Source organism: Oryctolagus cuniculus, chromosome 10 (genome assembly GCF_051225735.1).
Source record: "Oryctolagus cuniculus isolate XC-2025 breed Fujian yellow rabbit chromosome 10, ASM5122573v1, whole genome shotgun sequence".
Classification (NCBI taxonomy): Eukaryota; Metazoa; Chordata; class Mammalia; order Lagomorpha; family Leporidae; genus Oryctolagus; species Oryctolagus cuniculus.
The window spans coordinates 65,744,437-65,767,054 of NC_142876.1; the positions used below are offsets into that span (position 1 = coordinate 65,744,437).

The window sequence follows — 22,618 nt, forward strand, 5'->3', positions numbered from 1 at the left end:
GCTGAAACACTATGGGAGCCCAAGCCTAAGAGGGCTCACACGTAACTTTCATTAATTCCAAAGAAACCACTCAGAAGTCCAATTGGGACAGACAGGAGTTTACCTACGATGGTGACCTATGGCAGATGGTCCACCTACACGTGCCTTCCCTCCCAGATTCCACTTCAGATGTCTACCCTGGAGGGGACAGCAGCTGTCCCAGAAGCCACCCGCAGGACACTCCTTCTCTTGGGAAAAGGGCAGCGTTACGAGCCCTCCCTACAGGGGCAGACCTGGGACTCAGAGCCAGCACTCTGCCATGAGACACCTGTGTCCAAAGCAGCATCTTAACCCCTGGGCCCCGGCCCACCTCCATGATGTTAACTTTTGAGACAAGACTTTTTCTTCAGAATTCAACAGTCATTAAGCTTTGCGTCTGGCCTCTTCTTATTGTCCAATAATGAAGATTTGAGATTCTGCTCTATTAGCATTACTGGAAGCTCCTGGACCTTTGTCTAATTAGTACCCTGTTATAATTAGTGGAGTTGCCCAGAGGCTTCAATCTTTTATTTTTTTTATTTGACAGGTAGAGGTATAGACAGTGAGTGAGAGAGACAGAGAGAAAGGTCTTCCTTCTGTTGGTTCACTCCCCAAATGGCTGCTACGGCTGGCACTGCACCGATCCGAAGCCAGGAGCCAGGTGCTTCCTCCTGGTCTCCCATGGGGTGCAGGGCCCAAGCACCTGGGCCATCCTCCACTGCCTTCCTGGGCCACAGCAGAGAGCTGGACTGGAAGAGGAGCAACTGGGACTAGAACCCGGCGCAATGCCAAATGAGCCACAGCGCCGGCCCCCAGAGGCTTCATTCTTGAGGAAGAGAAGGAGGAAGACTAGAGGCGGCTGTTTCTTCTTTCAAGGACATTTGGCTAGTCTGCTGTCCAGGAACGCATCTCAAATTCTTTAGTGCGTACTGAGCGAGATCACTAAGCCTCCTCCATGCCGTGGCACTTTCCAAGTGTCACCCACGCCTTCTGTTCAAGGCAGTTCCTTCCTCTACTGGAATTCCCCAGCTGAGCCCCTGGTTTCAGTGTTTGTAGCAAATGGAATTAGAAGTTTATTTTGGTGCAAAAAAAAAAAAAAAAACAAAAAACAAAAAACAACAAAACAAAAAAAACAACACAAACCCAAACAACAACAACAAAAAAAAAAACCTGAGATCCATAAATACAAGGTATCATCATAAAGTTCATGGAAAATATATATTATTATTAAAACCGCATACGAATTTTTTACCCTGTCAGCACCAAAATAAACTTCTTTTCTGGTTCCATTTGCCACAAACTTTCTGCAGCTCCCCCAGTGACAGGTGCTTGCCAGAGAAGCAAGACATCCACACATCCACAGACAGCAACGTCTCTCCATGACCAACACGGATGAGGTACGTTCTGTTGAATTCATTTTTCCTGTGAATCACTCTACTGTTACTCTCAATATTACCTGCCCTGACATTTTTTTTTCTTGATCCAAATCATACAGCCAACTCCAAAAGAGCGCTTTCATTTTGGTTGGACAATGGTGTTGGTGACCAAAGTCCAGGCCCCAGGAGCGTGCATGGGCTTCGATTTTGGAAAAGTACTGTACGTGTTGTTGCTGTTGGGATACTTTTTCTAACAGAGCTATTCATGACACTTCTTTTAGAGTCATGTACTCATTGACTTCTCAGATGTTTGTTACCATATTACCCAAGCCACGACATTCTCTCCAGGATTGATATCCTCAGGGATACATAGCTTCCTTTTAAAACATAACTTTCATAACACTAAAAAGTGATGCAATTAAAAAACACATTGTAAATAACAGTAAGGCAGGAGCCGGCATTGTGGCGTGGCGGATAAAGGTGCTACCTGCAATGCCAGCTTCCCATATGGACGCCAGTTCAAGTCCTGGTTGCTTCACTTCTGATCCAGCACCATGCCTAACACACCTGGGAAAAGCAGCGGACAATGGTCCTAGTGCTCGGGCCCCTGCCACCCACATGGGAGACCAGGAAGAAGCTCCTGGCTCCTGTCTTTGGTCTGGCCCAGTCCTGGCTGTTGCAATCATTTGGGGAGTGAACCAACAGATGGAAGATCTCTGTCTCTCCCTCTATATATTAAACTCTACCTTTCAGGTAAATAAAAATAAGTCTTTAGAACAATAATAGTAAGGCGATACTGGATTATGACAAGGCCTTGAGTGTGAGCTCAAGTGAAGCTGGGAAACAGCCCCGGAGCCAGCCCTGACCTTGCTCACTGCCTTCAGCTGTGAGGTCTCCCTGCAACAGGGGTGAATTCAGGTCCTGAGGTTGCCCTAACAAAGCTCCACAGGCTGGGGTCACATCAACAAAAATGTGTGGTCTCCATTATGGAGGCCTGAAGTCCAAAGTCAAGGTGTCAGCAAAGCCTGGCTCTCTCTGAAACCTGTAGGGGAAACTCCTCCCTTGCCCCTTCTTAGCGTCTGGTGATGGCTGGAAATCACCGGGGTCCTGGGCTTGCAATGGCAGCACCCCCCATGTCTGTCATCACCTGCCCATCTCCCTGATGTGTGTCTCTTCTGTCCTTATAATGACACCAGGCATGTTGGAAGAAGGGCCACAGCACTGCAGTGTGACTTTGTCTTATCAGTCACATTTGCAGTGAATCTACAGCAGTCCCCCTCATTTATGGAGGAGACATTCCAAGACCCCCACTGGATGCTTGAACCCCAGACAGTACTGAACCTTGTATATACTATGTTTTTTCCTACACATATGCAACCATGGGAATGTTTAACTTAGAAGCTGGACACAGTAAGAGATTCAGAACTGTTCATGAAATAAAACAACTACAACAAATACTATAACAACAGTTTGTGCTTTAGGGCCATTATTAGGTAAAATAAGGGTTAAACACACACAGTGTAATACTTTAATAGATCTGATAACCAAGATAGCCATTAAGAGACTAATGGGCAGCTAGTATATACATTGTGAACACACTGGAGAAAGGGATGATTTGCATTTCAGACCAGATGGAAGGAGAAGGTGCAAGATTCCATCACACTACTCAGAATGGCACACAATTTAAACTGATTAATTACTTCTGCAATTTTCTATTTAACACTTACAGGTCATAGTCGTCTGTTGGTAAATGAAATGGTAAAATCAAAACCAAGAGAAGCAAGGAGTGGACCAAAGGAGGTCACATTTACAAGTAACTGGTGTCCCGAATTCCTATCTTGAAGGACACAACTCAACCCAGGAAAAACAGGCTGGGAAGCAGAGCTCAGGTTGGCCTGGTGCACATCCTAGCTCACTCCCCAGCCAACCCCTGGTGCATCCCCCAGGGTCAGAGAGAGCCAGAGGTAGCCATGCTCCGAAGTTGGAGGGCTTTGACCCCATATGGACCTAAGGCTCATTCAACAGGCCTCCAACCCACGTTCAGAGCCTGGACCTACCACAGGACCAGCTTTCTTCTTTTGGCCCTGTAGCTGTGGGAGTTCTGGACATAAACCTGGAACCATACACACTCACCCTGTATGATCCATGCAGGTTCCTCTTAGCCTCTTGGGCCTAGCACCAACATCAGCCCATAAAAAATCCAAGAGGACTGGCTGGCGCCGCAGCTCACTAGGCTAATCCTTGGCCTTGCAGCGCCGGCACACCAGGTTCTAGTCCCAGTCAGGGCGCCGGATTCTGTCCCGGTTGCCCTTCTTCCAGGCCAGCTCTCTGCTGTGGCCAGGGAGTGCAGTGGAGGATGGCCCAAGTGCTTGGTCCCTGCACCCGCATGGGAGACCAGGAGAAGCACCTGGCTCCTGCCATCGGATCAGCGTGGTGCGCTGGCCGCAGCGGCCATTAGAGGGTGAACCAACGGCAAAGGAAAACCTTTCTCTCTGTCTCTCTCTCTCACTGTCCACTCTGCCTGTTAAAAAAAAAAAAAATCCAAGAGGACTGGACCTGAGGAAGGCCCCCCCGGGCCTCTTAGTCCATGGTGCTAGGAGTCTAGGGAACAAGCCCCGGCATCACCTTGCGTACTATGCAGGAACCGGAGGCAGCGCCTTGCAGATCTGGGACTGTTGGTGTTACTCTCACAAACTCTAGAGTTACTCATGCTTACTTGCAGTATCTGGAGAGCTCTATCTGCATTCCTCCGCTTCCACAATCCCCAACACAACTGGCTCTCACCCTGCGAGACGTGGGTAATGATTCCATCGCATCCTGCAGCACCAGGTCTGTGACTATCAGTACCAGGTTCTTCAGTAATCTACCCTGTGGGACCTAGGGAAGAGCAGCCCCGTATTCCACCTCTCCAGACCCACACCTGTCAGGGCAAAATCCCCAGTGTATCTTGTGGTCACACTCCAGGATGGGAAGAGGGTCCTTTCTGCATCCCCCAGTGTAGATTAGGGCTTTTGATGTTATAAGCACCAGCACCAGTAATGCTCTCCCAAGAGAACCTTGGAAAGGTCCCATCTATCTTACATAGTCTAGAGCCAGAGCTATTGGTGCAACAAGCACATCACTCAGGCTTGCCCAGTGGGACAAGGGGAAAAGCCCCCTTGCTGTCCTCAGCACCAAGAATGACAGTCGATCACAAACCCTAGTGTGACTGACATCCAACTCTCTGGAGGCTAAAGATATACACCCAGACTGGCATTGTGGCATTAAGCCATAGCCTGCAATGCTGGCACCCCACATGGGCTCTGGTTGGAGTTCCAGCTGCTCCACTTCTGATCCAGCTCTATATTAATGTTTGGGAAAACAGGGGGTGATAGCCCAAGTCCTTGGGCCCATGCACCCATGAGGGAGACCCAGATTAAGTTCCTAGCTCCTGGCTTCAGTCTGGCCCAGCCCCAGCCATTGCAGCCATTTGGGGAGTGAACCAGCAGATGGAATGTCTGTCTCTCCCTCTCTCTTTCTATAACCCTGCCTTTCAAATAAATAAAATAATTATTAAAAGGGGGGGCTAGCATTGCAGCATAGCAGGTAAAGCTGCAATGCTGGCATCCTATACGGGTGCCATTTCAATTCCTGGCTGCTTGCTATGCTTCTAATTCAGCTCCCTGCTAATGCACCTGGGACGGGGCCTCTGCACCCACATGGAAGATCCAGAGGAAGCTCCTGACTTCTGGCGTCAGCCTGGCCCAACCCCAGCCATTGTGGCCACTTGGCGAGTGAACCGGCAGATGGAAGACCTCTCTGTGTCACTCTTTCAAATAAATAAATCTTTTTTAAAAAAAAGATATATACCCTAGGAAGCCCACATCCACTTAAAATAGTACTTCTAACTCCATGAACTGTGACATATACACTGTTGATATTCATTAAAGCTAAGGAAATCACTCCAGAGGTTATACTTCTGGGCTTACCTATAACCAAAGCCAAAGCAACAAGCCAAGGGAAACCCTGCATTCCATGTAGACAAAACAAAACAAAAATAAAAACTCTTTTCCAACAAAACCTACTCCATTCAATGGACTATCACACGAGATGTGCAGACATCACCACAGGGACACAGGAGACAGTAAGAAGCAAGGAAGCACAGCACCTCCAAAAGAGCACAATGGTTCTCCAGAAATAGATCCTGAGGGAAATCCACGACATTCCTGAAATAGAAGGAAGCTAAATGTGTTGTAAGAGAATACAGCTAGACAACTGAAATACAGCTAGACAATTTAAAGAAATGAGAAAAATAAATGACATGAATGAGAAATTAAGGAGAAATCATTAAAAATAATCAACCAGAAATTTGAGTTGAAAACATAAATCAATGAAATAAAAATGTGTAATTGAGAGCTTCAACAGCAGAACAGACCAAGCAGGAGAAAGAATTTCTGATTTGCAGGATAAGAGTTTTTAAATAACCCAGTCAGACAAAAAATAAAGACAAAGGAATTAAAATGAATGAAGAAAGCCTATGTGAAATACGGGATACCATTAAGTGAACAAATGTTCATACTACAGGGATTCCTGAAGGAGAAGGAAAGGAAAGAGGCATTGAGAACCTACTAAATGAAAGTATAATTGAAAACTTCCCAAGTCTTGAAAGTGATATGGACTATGGACATCTACATTTAGGAATCTCAAAGAACCCCAAGCAGACTCAACCACAGACAGACCTTCTCCAAGGCATATTGTAGTCAAATTGCCAAAAGACAAGGAGAGAATCCTAAAGACAGTAACAGAAAAGCGTCCAATTACATATAAAGGAAAACAAATTAGACTGTCTGCAGACTACTCAATACTTCAGTGATAAATATAAATATATGCACCCAACACAAGAGAGAGAGAGAGAATATTAGACTTAAAGGGAGAGATACACTGCAATACAGCATAAGGATATCAACACCCCTCTGTCAATGAACAAATCATCCAGACAGAAAATAAAGATATATCAGAGTTGAACCATACTATTGAGCAAATGGAACGAACAGACATTTACAGAACATTTCACAAAGCTACAGTATATACATTCTTCTCATCAGCGCATGAAACATTTTCTAGGACAGACCATTTGGTAGGCCACAAATCAAGACTCAGTAAATTTTAAAAGATTCAAATCATAGCATGTATCTTCTCAGACCACAAAGGAATGAGTGCAAAAATCAACAACATGCTAACTGAATGATCAATGAGTCCTAGAAAAAATTGGAAAGGAAATAAAAAATCTTTCTTGAATAAAAGTGAAAAGACAACATATCAAAATCTGTGGGATATATCAAAAGTGGTACAAAGAGGGAAATTTATAGCAATAAATGCATATATTTAAAGAAAAAACCTCAAATAAATATAATGATGCATCTCAAAAACTTAGAAAAAAATCAAACCCTAAATTAGCAGAGGTGAGAAATAAGAATCAGAGCAGAAATGAAACTAAAAAATACAAAACAAAAAGCTGTTTTTAAGATAAGCAAAATAGAACCTTAGCCAGACTAAGAAAAAACTCAAAATTAGAGATAAAAAGAAGATATTAAAACTAACACAGAAATACAAAGGATCATAAGAAACTACTATTAACAACTAAGTAGGTGTTAACAAATTGGAAACCCTTGAAGAAATGGATAAATTCTTGAATATATAGAAACTACCATGATTAAATCAAGAAGATACAGACAATCTAAACAGACCTATAACAAGCATTGACATTGAGGTAGTAATTAAAAGTCTCCCATCAAAGAAAAGTCTATTACCTGATGGATTTACCATAGAATTCTACAAAACATTTAAAGAGGAAATAACTACAATACTTTCCAAACTACTCCAAATTATTGAACAGGATGGAACCTAGTCAAACTCTTAACAAGGCCAGCATTGCTCTGATACCAAAACCAAAGATACAACACAAAAAGAAAACTACAGATCAATATCCTTGATGAGCATAGATGCAAAAATTCGCAAAATACTAGCAAATCTAATCCAATACTACATCAAAAATATCATACACCACGATCAAGTGGGATTTATCCAAGAGATGGAAGGGTGGTTCAACATTCACAAGTCAATAAACATCATAAATCACATCAAGAGAATGAACAAAACCCATATGATCATCCCAACAGATACAGAGGAAGCATCTGATAAGATTCAACATCCCTTCATGATAAAAGCTCCCCAGAAACTAGGTATAGAAGGAGGATACCTAAATATTATAAGGGCTATCTACAACAAACAAACAGCCACTCCAATACTGAATGGGGAAAAGTTGAAAACATTTCTCCTCAGCGCTGGAACACAAAAAGGCTGCCCATTTTCACCACTCTGACTCAATATAGTACTGCAAGTAATAGCAAGAGTAATTAGGGAGGAGAAAGAAATAAAGGGAATCAAAATTAGAGAGAAAAATCAAATTATCATGTTTGCAGATGCCATGATGTTGTACATGGAAAAACCTAAGCACGCCACCAAAAAGCTGTTAGAACTGACCAGCTGGGCCAGCACTGTGGCATAGCAGATAAAGCTGCCACCTACAGTGCCAGCATGCCATATGGTCGTCAGTTCTAGTCCTGGCCGCTCCTCTTCTGATCCAGCTCTCTACTATGGCATAGGAAAGCAGTAGAAGATGGCCCAAGTCCTTGGGCCCCTGCACCCATGTAAGAGACTCCAGATGGGTCCAGCTCTGGCTGTTGTGGCCATTTGGGGAATGATGGAAGACTTCTCTTTCTCTCTCTCTCTCTCTCTTTCTCTCTCTCTCTCTGTGTAACTCTGCCTTTCAAATAAATAAATTAATATTTAAAAAAAAAAGAACTGATCAACCAATTCAGTAAAGTTGCAGGTTACAGCAACATAAAAAAATACAGTAGCTTTTCTTTATACATGAATAATAAACTTGCCAAAAAGGAAATCCCACTCACAATAGCCACAAAAATAATCAAATATTTGGGAATAAAATGAGCCAAAGAAGAAAAAGATCTATACACTGTAAACTATAAAACATTAATGAAAAAAATCAAGGACACCAAAAAATGAGATGTTCTTTGCTTAATGATTAGAATATCATTAAAATGTCTATACTATTTAAAGCAATCTATAGATTCAATGCAATCCCTATCAAATGATCAATGGCATTCTTTACTGAATTAGAAAAAAATCCTAAAATTCATATGGAATTATAGAACACCCAAAATAGCCAAAGAGATTCCAAGCAAGAAAAAACAAGCTGGGGGCATCACAATACCTGACTTCAAAGCACACTACAAAGCTCTGGTAACCAAAACATCATGGTCGTGACATAAAAACCAACACATAGATCAATGGAATAGAAAAGAACACCCAAAAATTAATCCACGTACATACAACCGACTAATTTTTGGCAAAAGTACTCAGACCATACAGTGGAGTAAGGATAGTCCATCAACAAATGGTGCTGGCAAAACTGAATGCATATATGTAGAAGAATGAAATCATTATATATATATACACACACACACACAAATTAACTCAAGATGGATCAAAGATCTAAATTTAAGAACTGAAACTTTGAAACAGCTAGAAAAAAATATAAGGCAAACAGTTCAAGACACTGGTGTAGGGGATGACTTCTTAGATAAGACCCCCAAAGCACAAACCATAAGAGCAAAACTATCAAACTCAGAAGCTTCGTACAGCAAAGAAAACAATAGAGTGAAGAGACATCTAGCAGAATGGGAGAAAATATTTGCAACTACTTGTCTGGCAAATGATTAGTATCCAGAATATATCAGCAGCTCAAAGAACTCAACAACAGAGAAGCATCCAATCCAGTTAAGCAATGGGCAAAGGACCTGACTAGACAGTTCTCAAAAGAAATACAAATGTCCAACAAATATATAAAAAAGTGCTATCACTAGCCACCGGGGAAATGCAAATGAAAACCACAATGAGATATCAGCTTATCGCTGTCAGAAAGGCTGTTATCCAAAAGAGAGCAACAAGTGCTGGCAAGGATGTGGAGAAAGGGAAACTCTTACACAGCGCTGGGGAGAATGTAACTTAGTGCAGCCACTGTGGAAAACAGTATAAAGATTTCTTGAAGAACTAGAAGTATCGGCCCTATGATCCGTGAATCCCACTACTAGGTATATACCCCCAAGACATGAATTACTTTTATCAAAGAGATACCTGCTCCACCATGTTTATGGCAGCACTGTTCACCATAGCTAAGCCATGGGATCAACCAAGGTGTCTATCATCAAATGGGTAAGAAAAGTGATTGTGTGTATATTATACAAGAAATATATATAATATAGAAGATTATCCAGCTATAAAAAAGAATGGAATTCTATCATTTGCAGCAAAACGGTTGGAACTGGGGGATATCATATTGAGTGAAATAAGCCAGACACAGAAAGAAAAATACTCTATGTTCTTGGATGTGGGAGCTAAAATTTAAAAAGAAAATAACTTTCTGTGTTTATCAGTTTTGCTACAAATACAGTGTTTTGTCAAATTTTGTTTTAAATCTTTGTCAAACAAGTTGACTTACTACTATAGTTTTAATGAGTTGGTGACTATTTGAAAGTTATATGAGTGATGTTGATCTTTTCACTTTATTATTTATAGCCCTTGTCTATTTTCCTCCTGGACTATGGTCTTTCTTGTTATTGTTGTTGAACTCTTTATTTAGTAGAACCATTAAGCCTTTAACTAAAAATATGTTAACCACAAAAATAGATAAAATTCTAAAACTCAATTTCTCATGTAAAAAATCCTTCATTCTGACCTAATCTTAGAAAGCAAGAAGAGAATTAAAATAACTCGGGGCCACCATTGTGGTGCAGAGGATTAAAGCTGTGGCCTGCAGCACCAGCATCCTATATGGGCGCCCATTTGAGTCCCGGCCGCTCCACTTCTGATCCAGCTCTCTACTAATGTGCCTGGGAAAGCAGAGAAGGACAGTCTAAGTGTTTGGACTCCTGCACCCATGTGGGAGACCCAAAAGTTCCTGGCTTCAGCTTGGCCCAGCCCTGGCTGTAGAAGGCATTTGGGAGTGAACCAGTAAACGAAAGATCTCTCTCTCTCTCTCTCCCCAACTCCACCTTTCACATAAATAAAATAAATCTTGAAAAAAAAAAAAAAAACCCTACTTGAACAATGATTATCCCAGAATGTGCAGAAACAGCCTCCGACAGTTGTCACTCAGCCTGGGGCCAGGGCCACTCCCTGACAGTGGCCTGGCACATTTCATCCAAGCTGTAAGGCAAGGTCTGAAAGGCTCTCACATGCAGATCCTCCATGCCTTCCCCATCCTGGCACATCAACGGGCTCCCCAAACAGGAGGCTGCATTGAGCGTCAGTGTCCAGCTTTTACTGGGGTTTCAATCCCTGGGCATGATGGGAGTAAACCATTAGCCACAGGAGTGAACTCCATCTCCAGTTCGTCCATCCCTCCCCAGAGCTCAGGAGATCTGCCTGGCTCGAAGTCCCAGTCCTCTGATCACATGGTTGCTCTTTCTGGTGACCAGCCAGCATCCTGGAGCTAGCTAGGGACGGACCCACCACGTGTCACCTCATTAGCCTAAATCCAGGGGTGATCCACGGGGCTCATGTATAAAACAGCTATTTCCGTCACTCTGGAAATTCCATGGGTTTCAGAAGTTCCATGCTAGAAACCCTGAACAAAGGCTTGTTTTATTATTTGAGAAGCAGAGAGAGAGAGAAAGAAACAAAGATCTCCCAATCACTTCCCAAATACCTGCAACAGCAGGAACTGGGCTGAACTGTGCTGAAACCAAAAGCCAGGAACTCAATCCAGGTCTCCTGCATGGGTGGGGCGTGGACCCCAGTACATGAGCCATCACTTACTATCTTCCAGAGTCTGCATTACAAGAAGCTGGAATCAGGAGCAGAGCTGGGACTTGAATCCCAGGCGCCATGATGTGGGATGCAGATGTTCAAACCAGCCTCTGAACTGCTGGCCAAACTCCAACCTCTACGTGAATTTTTTATTATCCAACACCACAGTGGCTTGGCCCTTCCTGTCCCTCTCACAGAGGATGCTCCAAGCCTGTCCTGTCACTGCCTAAAACCTCCCCTCCAAGTCCCTAACCACGCCTGCCGCAGATCACTCACAGGAGACCCTCTCTCGACTTATTCTGGGCACTACTACAGCCCAGAAAATGGTCTTCAGTGGAGCGAGAGTCTTGGGGAGCCTTGTGCTATCTGAAGCTGTTTCAAAGCAGTCTCACGAGTCTTACTTTGTCACCAAATAGTTACTAAGCACCCACCGGTGCACCACCTCGTGTGCACACTTCCACTGGTCCACACAAGGAGGTCTGAGGATGAGCGTATAGACTCTGGGGCCAGGCCAAGTTCAGATCTCAGCATTCCTCTTGACCAGCTGTGTCACCTTAAGCTAAGTCTCACTGAGCTCACTTGTAAAGTGGGATGATTATGAACCTTAAGTGAAACAGAACCTAATCAGCAGTAATGGCTCAATGGCTGGCTGTCGCCACTGTTGCTATTGCTATTGTTATTATTAGGCAATAGCCTTTTAAGTGCCTGCCAACTCTGCAGAACTGATAATTATACCTCCCTGCTGGGGCTTTGGATGTCACCCAATCCAACCCAAACCAGCAGTCCTCATTTTGGGGGCTGGGGAAGGGCCAGGAAGCTCAACCAGGTCAGGAGCAAGTGGGAAGAGCACTGAGGCATGGAAGTGCCTCGCTCACCACTGCTCCCTATCTTAACCCTTTAAAAACTCCTCCCCTAGACCACAAAGAGACACCACCTCACACACATTGACATGGCTATTATTTGAAAGACAGAAAATAGCAGGTGTTGGTGAGGATGTGATGAAATTGGAATCATTGGGGCCAGCACCGTGGCTCACTAGGCTAAACCTCCGCCTGTGGCACCGGCACCCAATATGGGCACCGGGTTCTAGTCCCGGCCTCTCCTCTTCCAGTCCAGCTCTCTGCTGAGGCCCAGGAGGGCAGTGGAGGATGACCCAAGTGCTTGGGCCCCTGCACCCGCATGGGAGACCAGGAAGAACACCTGGCTCCTGGCTTCAGATCTGTGCAGTGCCACCCGTAGCGGCCATTTGAGGGGTGAACCAACGGAAGGAAGACCTTTCTGTCTCTCTAATTCTGTCAAATAAACAAAAAAAGGAATTGGAATCATTGTGCACTGCTGGTAGGAACACAAAATGGTACAACTGCTATGGGAAACAGCAGGGTGGTTCCTCCAAAAAACCAAGCACAGAATTACATTATCTAGCAACTCTGCTTGTGGCTATAAATTCAAAAGAACTGAACTCAGAGACTCAAATAGGTATTTCATAGCACCATTATTCACAACAGCCACAACGTGAGGAACCGCATGTCCAACAACAGATGAATGGATTAACAAGTGCAGCCTGTCCATACCGTGAAATAGTATTCAGCAATCAGGGAAATGCAAATCAAAACCACAATGAGGTTCCACCTCACCCCGGTTAGAATGGCTCACATGCAGAAACCTACCAACAACAGATGCTGGCGAGGATGTGGGGAAAAAGGGACACTAACCCACTGTTGGTGGGAATGCAAACTGGTCAAGCCACTATGGAAGTCAGTCTGGAGATTCCTCAGAAACCTGAAGATAACCCTACCGTTCGCCCCAGCCATCCCACTCCTTGGAATTTACCCAAAGGAATTTAAATTGGCAAACAAAAAAGCGGTCTGCAGCCTAATGTTTATTGCAGCTCAATTCACAATAGCCAAGACCTGGAACCAACCTAAATGCCCATCAACGCTAGACTGGATAAAGAAATTATGGGATATGTATTCTTTAGAATACTATACCGCAGTAAGAAACAACGAAATCCAGTCATTTGCAACAAAATGGAGGAATCTGGAACACATCATGCTGAGTGAAATAAGCCAGTCCCAAAGGGACAAATACCATATGTTCTCCCTGATCGGTGACAACTGACTGAACACCAAAAAGGAAACCTGTTGAAGTGGAATGGACACTATGGGAAACGGTGACTTGATCAGCATAGCCCTGACTGTTAATGAACAACTTAATACATTATCCCTCTTAGTAGTTTTTTTGTCTGTTCTACTTAATATGACTGGTTTAATTCTGTAATTAATACACAGTTATTCTTAAGTGTTGAAATTTAACTGAAATGTGATCCCTGTTAAACATAAGAGTAGGAATAAGAGAGGGAAGAGATGTATAATTTGGGACATGCTCAAGCTGACTTGCCCCAAATGGTAGAGTTAGAAACATACCAGGGGACTCCAATTTAATCCCATCAAGGTGGCATGTACCAATGCCATCTCACTAGTCCAAGTGATCAATTTCAGTTCACAATTGATCATAATGAAAGGACTAAGAGTCAAAGGGAGCACATAAGCAAGTCTAGTACCTGCTAACACTAACCGATAGAATAAATAAAGGGGAGAGTGATCCAACATGAGAAGTGAGATACTCAGCAGACTCATAGAATGGCAGATGTCCTAAATAGCACTCTGGCCTCAGAATCAGCCCTAAAGGCATTCGGATCTGGCGGAAAAGCCCATGAGAGTATTTCAGGCATGGAAAGCCAAGACACTCTGGCAAAAGATCTCTGTGAGTGAGATCCCAGTGGAAAGAACAGGTCTTCAAAGAAGGAGGTACCTTTCTCTGAAGGGAGGAGAGAACCTCCACTTTGACTATGACCTTGTCTAAACAAGATAAGAGTCGGAGAACTCAGAGGGCTTCCATAGCCTTGGAAACTCATGACTGGAGCATAGGGAGATTACTGATGCCATAGACAGGAGTGTCAATTGGTAAAGTCAACAACAGGAGTCACTGTGCACTTACTCCTCATGTAGGATCTCTGTCCTTAATGTGCTGTGCATTGAGATTTAATGCTATAACGAGTACTCAAATAATATATTTCACTTTGTGTTTCTATGGGGGTGCAAACTGTTGAAATCTTTACTTAATGCATACTAAACTGATCCTCTGTATAAAAAAAAAAAAAGAAAAGAAAAGAAAAGAAAAGAAACTATCAACTCCCAACTTGACTCTCACTGGGATTAAACATGACAATAAGTCTGATCTGATTTCATCATCATTAAAAAAAATCATCTATTATTTTTCACTTTATGTTTCTGTGTGGGAGCAAACTGTTGAAATCCTTACTTAATGTATACTAAGCTGATCTTCTGTATATTAAGATAATCGAAAATGAATCTTGATGTGAATGGAAGGGGAGAGGGAGTGGGAAAGGGGAGGGTTGTGGGTGGGAGGGACGGTATGGGGGGGAAGCCATAGTAATCCATTATTCGTACTTTGGAAACGTATATTCATTAAATAAAAGTTAAAAAAAAAAAAAAAGAAATTCGGAAATTTGCTGCAACATGAATGAACCCTAAAGATACCATAATACTAAGTGTGCCAGACAAGGACAAATACTGTCAGATTCCACTCATATTAGTTATCTGGAATGGTCAAATTCATAAACAGGAAAATGGTGGTTGCCGCAGCCCAGGGAGAGAAGGGGTTAGTGTTTAATGGATACATAGTTTCAATTTGGGACAGTGATAAGGTTCTAGGGGCACAGCAGGTTAAGCCACCTTTTGGGACAGCACACCCCATATGGGAGTGCCTGGACTCTCAAGGCCCACCTCTGCTTCTGACCCAGCTTCCTGCTAATACGCCTGGGAGACAGCAGATGATGGCCCAAGTACTAGGGTTCCTGCCACCCACATAAGAGATTTGGCTCCTAGAATTGGCCTGGCCCCGTCCTGGCTGCTGTAGGCATTTGGGGGAATGAACCAGGGAATGGAATATCTCTGCCTGCCTCTCTGTCCCTATTCACTCTGCCTCTGAATAGTAAACTTTTAAACAAAGAAAAAGTTCTGGAGATGGAAGGAGGTGACAGCTGCACAACAAATGAATGTACTTAATGTCACTGAGTTTCACATCTAAAAATAGTCAAAATGGTAAATTTCGGGGTCACCCATATTTTACCACTTCCAAACAAAGCACATTCCTCCCTGCCTTGCAGGGAGTAAAGACTTCAGAATGCAGGAGGACTCTCCAGCACTGGAGCCTGCGTGGTCACGTTGGCCTCTCGCCCAGATTGAAGCCTCGGTCCTGCCTTTTCCCCTCGCGGTCCCACTTCCAGCCTCCACCTCCCTGGGGGCCCTTGGGCTCCAGGAATAACAGCCTTGTACCCCCTTTCTGCACACAGACCTGCGGGGTTTCAGTTTGCCTGTGTAGACTATGAAGTAGGAGTCTTTTTTTAGCAGCAGGTGGAGATAACACAGGTGACTCATCCAACAGTGGCGGAACATCTGCCTGTGCCAACTGCTAAGCCCTCTGACCAGCTCTGGGTCCTTCCCGCTGCCCGTGGTTCACAGCACTCCGGGCCTTGCCTGTCTCTCAAGGGCTCTCTCTTCCTTCACAGACATATGTGTGGGCAGCAGAAGTGAGCACTAGCCCAAAACAGCCTGGCTAAGAGCTGTCATTACAAATGCTGCCCACCTTTGCAGGGCCTTCTCGCCCTCTCCTCCTCTCTTAGGAAGAGGGCAGGGGACAACTGCAAGGAAAGGGTTTTGGGCTGGCCCCAGATTCCTGGCTCTGATCCTGCTTCCAACTCTCACCTGTGCCAGCACTGAGCTGGAACCCACTAATGGAAATATTGGACTTAATGGGACTAATATGACTGCCTCACCATGTGCTAGTGGAGGGGAGGGGTACCTGGCCACCCCCCACCCCTCAACGTTTCCTATAAGACAAATGGTGGTGGGGTGGGCTTCCAGCCAGCAGTTAGACATCACCTGAGGCACTGCATCCCATATCAGAGTTCCTGTGTTCAGTTCTGACCTCACTCCTGATTCCAGCTTCCTGCTAATGCAAACTCTGGGAGGCAGCAAGTGGTGGCTCAAGCAATTGAGTCCCTGCCACCTATGTGGGGGACCTGGATTCCTGACTCCTGGCTTGGCCCAGTTCCACCTGTTGTGGGCATTTGGGGAGTGAACCGCCATTGGACGGGAGAGCTTTTGTCTTTCTGCCTCTCAGATAAAAATGATTTAAAAGACACACATAGTGGCAGCTTCCTGCCCTGGTAAGTTGTATGAATGGACATTCACCATTAGCCCAGGGGGAACCTGAGAACCCCAGCAGTACTGGGTGCTCATTGAGTGTATCTGGGAAGAGAACAGGACAACTGTTCACTCCACTTCCTCCCCTTGGAGGACAGCAAAGACTGTTCTAAAGGCCCCCTCTTGCCAATGAGAAATAAAACTGAATCAGCCCTGGCCAACCAGCTACTGCTTCCCTGCCTCAGTTTCCATGCCTTTCTGAAGGTCTTCCTGTTTCTCCCACAAGGATGTGGCATGAGAAAAAAAAAAATCAAAGATGTGGTGGAAATGAAGAGATCCATGACCATAAGTAAGGTGCAGCCAACATGGGGATCAGATGTGAGGACGTACACCTGCCAAGGGGTCTACACTTGGGTAAGGGAGAAACTGTGGTCAATGGCCCGTTAATTAACACAACTGATGGCAGCAGGCAAGCACAGGAAGAAATGCTCAGGGTAGCTGGGTCTGGCCGCGATACCAGCAACACAGACCTGGGGCTCCTCCAGCTGTGTGGGTGGCTGCAGCAGCCCCAGGCCCTCAGACGCCCAGAGCAGCTGGCTGGGCCCATAGACAAAGCTGACGCCACAACCAGGGCCATAGCCCTCAGCCTGGCAGTCTGAAGAGGCTCCTGCGTGGTTCACTAAAGCAACAGTAGGGGTGCGACTTCCCCGGCCCCCACTCTGTTGCTCTGTTGGGACTGGGGAACCTCGCCTGGGAGCGGAACCCCAATAAAAGCCTGTGAATTAGTTGATTCGTCTGCCTGGGAAGATTTGTCACACGCTGGACACCTTACAGATGGTGCCGAAACGGGGAGCTGTGGTTGCGAGCCTCCCCTTTCTGAGTTTGAGGCCCCCTCGCTCCTTGAACCTGTCTGGTGCCCCAGGCTGACTACGGACCATGCTCGACCAACTGTAGTAACTCCTCCCTTGCTCTCCCTCCCTCCTCTGGGTTGGCCCAGTCTCTGCGATCTCCGGCTAGCTCTCCGTCCTGACAGAGACCTCCAAATCATGCGCACGTGGCCTCTGTTCTCTCCGCTGTTTAGCCTCCCAGCGGCTGTTGGAGATGTCCCACCACTGGCTTGGCCCCGTAGAGGACTGACCTCTAATCCGTCTGCTGAAGTCCGGGACAGGGGACGCCTTGACCGAATTTCGGTAGATCCAGGCTACCAGGAAGACCATGGGATCTGGCCAATCCTGAGGGTGGGACCCAACATGCCCCCTAACCTGCCTCTTAAAGAACTTGAATAAACTGGGACTGGCCCAGGACCTACGGAGTAAATGCCTAATCTACTCAATCCAGGCATGGCCTAATTACCTTGAGAATTTCTGCCGCAGGGAGAGAAAATGGTCAGAGGTCCCTATGTCCAGGCTTTCTGAGACCTCCGCTCCCATCCTACCCTCTTCTCCTCTAATTTACTCTCTGCCTGCTCCATGGCCCAGGTCTTGCTGGCCCCCACCGCCTAAGGACGCCTCTTCTTGTTATTGCCAAACTCTCCACCCTCTACCTTTTCGGACCCTCCTGAGTTCCTGGGGATCCCACAGCTAGCTAGGACCCTACCGCCCCCATATGCGCATTCTTCCGCCCTGCCCCACCCCATGTCCTGCCTCTCCCCGCCACCATTGCTGGAAGCCAGGTAGCCACGTGGCTCAACCACCAGTGTCAAGCTCCCCACCCCCATCCTAATGAGATTCGCTGCTCCTGCTTCCCTGGCCACCCTCCGGCAAAGTTTTAAAAGGACCTGTTCCTGACACGTGGCTCTCTAGCCTCCTCCTCTGGTTTCCTTTCTTTGAATCTAAGTAGACCACTACCTTTGAAAATATTGCTTTGTAACTTGCTGAGCTTATTTTTGCAATTTATTTTAACAGGTTTCCGGGCAATCAGTAGAGATATATCATATTAGTATCTTAAGTCATTTAGGTGTAACTGCTAATTTATTGTAAACTCTTGTATACTCAGCATGTTAAATTTGTGTTAAAAATGTTATAGAAATGCATTTGGTAAGGAAGGTTAAAAGGAAAGAGTTATTTTGAATAAAGAAAGGACAAAGTTTGTAAGATTGACTTCATCCTGATGGCTAGTTTACTCTAGACTGGAATGGAAATGATGGAATGTTTCAAGTAAGTTAAGAGGATGTGTGGAAGTCACAGAAGGTTATGAAAGAAAGAAATCTTGGATCTTAATGAGAAAGCCACGGAGACCTAAAGAGTTAAATGTTCTGTAAAATCCTACAGGTGCTTTCAAAAATGCTATGTGAAGTAATCAAGCGATGAGTTTATAATTTTAAACATGGCAACTGAAAGTCTTTTGTCATCCACAGTTTTATATATCAGATTTGCTGCTCATAAAACTAAAGTGTTGTTGGTTCTGTTCTTAGCTGTCCTCTTACAGGTTCTGATGGACTTTTTCCAGCCACTTCTATTGTATTCAGTACTCTGGGATGGCGCTGTAAACAGATGAAGCCAATAATGTATTATAGGTACCAACTGAAAGTATGGTTAGCTGAGGTTACTAAGAGCAGAAAGTAATTCGAATCAATTGGTAAATTAAAAAAAGTTTAAAAGTTTAAAAAGCTAGTATTGAAACTGCTATATTTGTTATCTAATGATTAAAACTGCTTTCTAAGTTTTCATTTGATATTGCTATTGTCAGTAAGTGATCTGGGACTGGCACCCCCTTGACTTGCATCCTCTGGTCTGCTTTAACAAAAACCAGGAGGAAGAGAAAGCCAGGCATCAGAAATGTGATGATAGGTGGCAGGCCTATTAATGGCTGTTCTGTACAGTGATCTGCCCTCAAGGAGACCCCAACAGGCCAGTCCACTGCAGTGGCTTTCAGTGTGGCAAGCCTGGGCTTCAGCAGAAGTCAGCCTGTGAAGAGCCCTGGCAGCTCTGCCAAGAGTTGGATCACTGGAAATGGACCTGCCCTGGAGTTGAAGGACACCCAGGTCAGAGCCACGGATCTTGCTGGCTCTAAGCTGAAAAGCCCTTCACTCAGCCCAGCTTCCAAAGTGACCACCACAGCTGAGGGGACGGCCAAGTAGGATCAGCAACACTGCAGGCAGAGCTGTAAATTTCCTGTTAGAGATGCCACCTGCCTTTACCTGGCCAGCTCTCCTCCCAGGCCAGCTAGGTAATGGAAGTCAACAGGGTGCCTTCCCCAAGGAGGTTCACACCTCCCTTAGGATGTACCCTATGTGAAGAGATAGGTAAGTCCGGGCCTCTTAACTTACAAGGCCTAAAGCCCACCAGATTATTTTCAAGCCCCTTCTGTCAGGTTCTGTTTGCCTATCAGAGAACTTATTCGTGGCTTAGATAGTATCTTTCTTGGGTCAGAGTCATCTAATAATGACTCTGTCCTTTGTTCTAGACCCTGTCTAGCCCACTTGGGTCTCATTCCTTTGTAATCACAGCCTCTACTCTAACATTAATGGCTCTACTCCCAATATATGTGTACTGATGGTCCTCTCCCACATTTAATGTTGTTTGATTATTCAGAATTTCTCTACAAACCCCTCTACCTGCAAAAGAATGGCCTTTCTTCTGGTCTCAGCTGGGATCAGATTTAAACCACATCCATCAAACCATCCTCACACAAGGGTCCAGAGACCCCCCCTCATTTCCTCTCCTCTATGAAATCCTTTCATTACCTGGTTAATGCCATTCTTAGGAACATTGGTTGCTATTCTCACCCTGACTTATATACTACAGTGTCTGTTTAAGTGTTTACAGCAGGTGATAATGGAATGAACCAAGGCCTTCAGCAACCAGGCAGTCAACCAGATGCTTCTCCATCCACACATGCCTGTCCCTGTGGAGCCCCAAGATACCCCCAGCGGGCCCCTGTAGACGACATCCCCAGTCAGCAGGAAGTAGCCAGAGAGACTCGTCGTCGCCCCCTTTCCTATCATCAAAAGGTCAGGATGGTAGCTTTGGGATCCGCAAGGAGGGAAGGCCTACACTTCCGGGAATGGAGAGGCCTACTTCTGGGGAAGAAAGTCCTTGTCAAGGTCCCTGCAGGTGCCTAAAGGTCAACTAATGAGGATCAGACCCGCCTAAAACCTTTAACCCCCATGCCCTGAATCTATAAAAGGAGCTCTCCCAATCTCTGACGGGCGACTTCCCCAGCCCCTGCTCTGTTGCTCTGTTGGGACCGGGGAACCTCGCCGGGAGCAGAAGCCCAATAAAAGCCTGTGAATTAAAAAAATAAAATAAAAATAAATAAAGCAACAGTAGGACACCCTTTGTCCCTCTGGGCTAATTTAACGGCTAGAATGAAGATGTCATTGCCGGCCGGCGCCGCAGCTCAACAGGCTAATCCTCCACCTAGCGGCGCCAGCACACCGGGTTCTAGTCCCGGTCGGGGCGCCGGATTCTTCCCGGTTGCCCCTCTTCCAGGCCAGCTCTCTGCTGTGGCCCGGGAAGGCAGTGGAGGATGGCCCAAGTGCTTGGGCCCTGCACCCACATGGGAGACCAGGAGAAGCACCTGGCTCCTGGATCAGCGCGGTGCGCTGGCCGCAGCACGCCAGCCGCAGCGGCCATTGGAGGGTGAACCAACGGCAAAGGAAGACCTTTCTCTCTCTCTCACTATCCATTCTGCCTGTCAAAAAAAAAAAAAATGTCATTGCCACAGTGGACTCGACTGAAAACATGGCTGAAAGCTGCCTCTTCCTCCTGGGACAGAGGAGACTGGATTCAGAGCCACCTGACTTCACCAACTCCACGGGCACTGTGCCATTTACTGTCCCACAACGACCAAGGAAGCCGACCTTAAGGCGAGTGGCTTCCCTAAAGCTGTGCCACAGCCTCGGGACTTGTCCTCAGGCCAGCTTCTCCTGCAGACACCACAGGTCCACGTGGGATCTGGGGCCACGTGTCTCCGTGACTTTGATCCTGAGCACTCTATCTCTTTGTTTCTGCAACTGACTGACCCCTGGCCACATGTATCTTCTGAGGCCACCCCTGGGTTCTTTTCTTCCCTTACTTAAAATGCACAGTTTTCCGGGTGCTGGAAGCTGGAATTTCTTCCCTTACATCGGATGCACAGCCATCTGATGGTCTGGCCTCAGCATCCTACCCTGGGGCACTTCCACACAGAAGCCTGTCACTCACTCCCACATGGACCACAGCAAGGCTTGCAGCTAATTCACAGGATGGGAAAACAGCAGAGAGCTGCGAGCCTGGTAACAAATGATGAAGGTCAAGGGGCCACCTTTGTAGCCGCAGGCTCCCAGTACGGAGCGGCCTTGAGAAATGGACCAGACCCAAGGCTGCAGGGAAGGATTCGCATAACATCATGGAATGCTGGTGCCTGCTCTCAAATGCCAAGAGGTGGCCCCAGGAGGGAGGAGAGTCAGTGGCTTCTCATGGCGAGCCCAGACCCTCAAACATGTGACAGGCCTGGGGGTACCCAACGCGTGCCTGAGCCTTGGGATGGAGCCCTGAAATGGTGATGCTTCTCTCTGACCCTAGCCTGGCCTGCCAGGTCCTGGCACTAATGCAGAGGCCTATTTGGGCTAGAAAGATGCCTGCTGAATGACAGCTTCTCTCACCCGCAGATCCTCTCTGCTTCACTTTGACCTTGGAAAATGATAGAGAAACGACAGTCATTTAAGGAGCGCTGCAGAGGAGGCCCCATGGCAGGCAGAGGTATGGGGGTGGGGTGGGGGGGCTGCTGCACCTCTCCAGAGAAGACATCAGAGCTGACAGCTCCTTGCTGGTGGCAAAGACATTCCTGGACCAGAGAGAGACTTTCCGGGTGCTGGAAACTGCAATTTTGAGTGTGCGTGACCAACCTGAAGCAGAAGGCTTGGACTTAAGCGGGGTCTGTGTCCCTGTGCCCGTGTCTCCCCCACTTCCTCAACCCACCTCAGCATCTCTATTTCATAAAACACCAATTTGTTGGATGTTACCCTCACTTTAAAGTACATGTTTCAGTTAAATATAAATTCACCTTCTCTTTCCCATCCCATTAGGCGATAAAAAGCATCAGCAAATTGTCACGGGTTTAAATGGCCGTGTAATAGGTATTGGTTTTAATTGGCGCCACTTAAGTGGCCATTATAACAAAGTGTTTTGCTTCATAAGGTAG

At 45.8% G+C, this 22,618-nt stretch overlaps 1 long non-coding RNA gene across 1 annotated transcript in view; it reads right to left on the bottom strand.

The window, feature by feature from the left end:
• The window catches only part of LOC127492407 (uncharacterized), a 37,441-nt gene that overhangs the window by 11,985 nt on the left and 2,838 nt on the right, over positions 1–22,618 (bottom strand). The gene's annotated exons all lie outside the window — the stretch shown is intronic.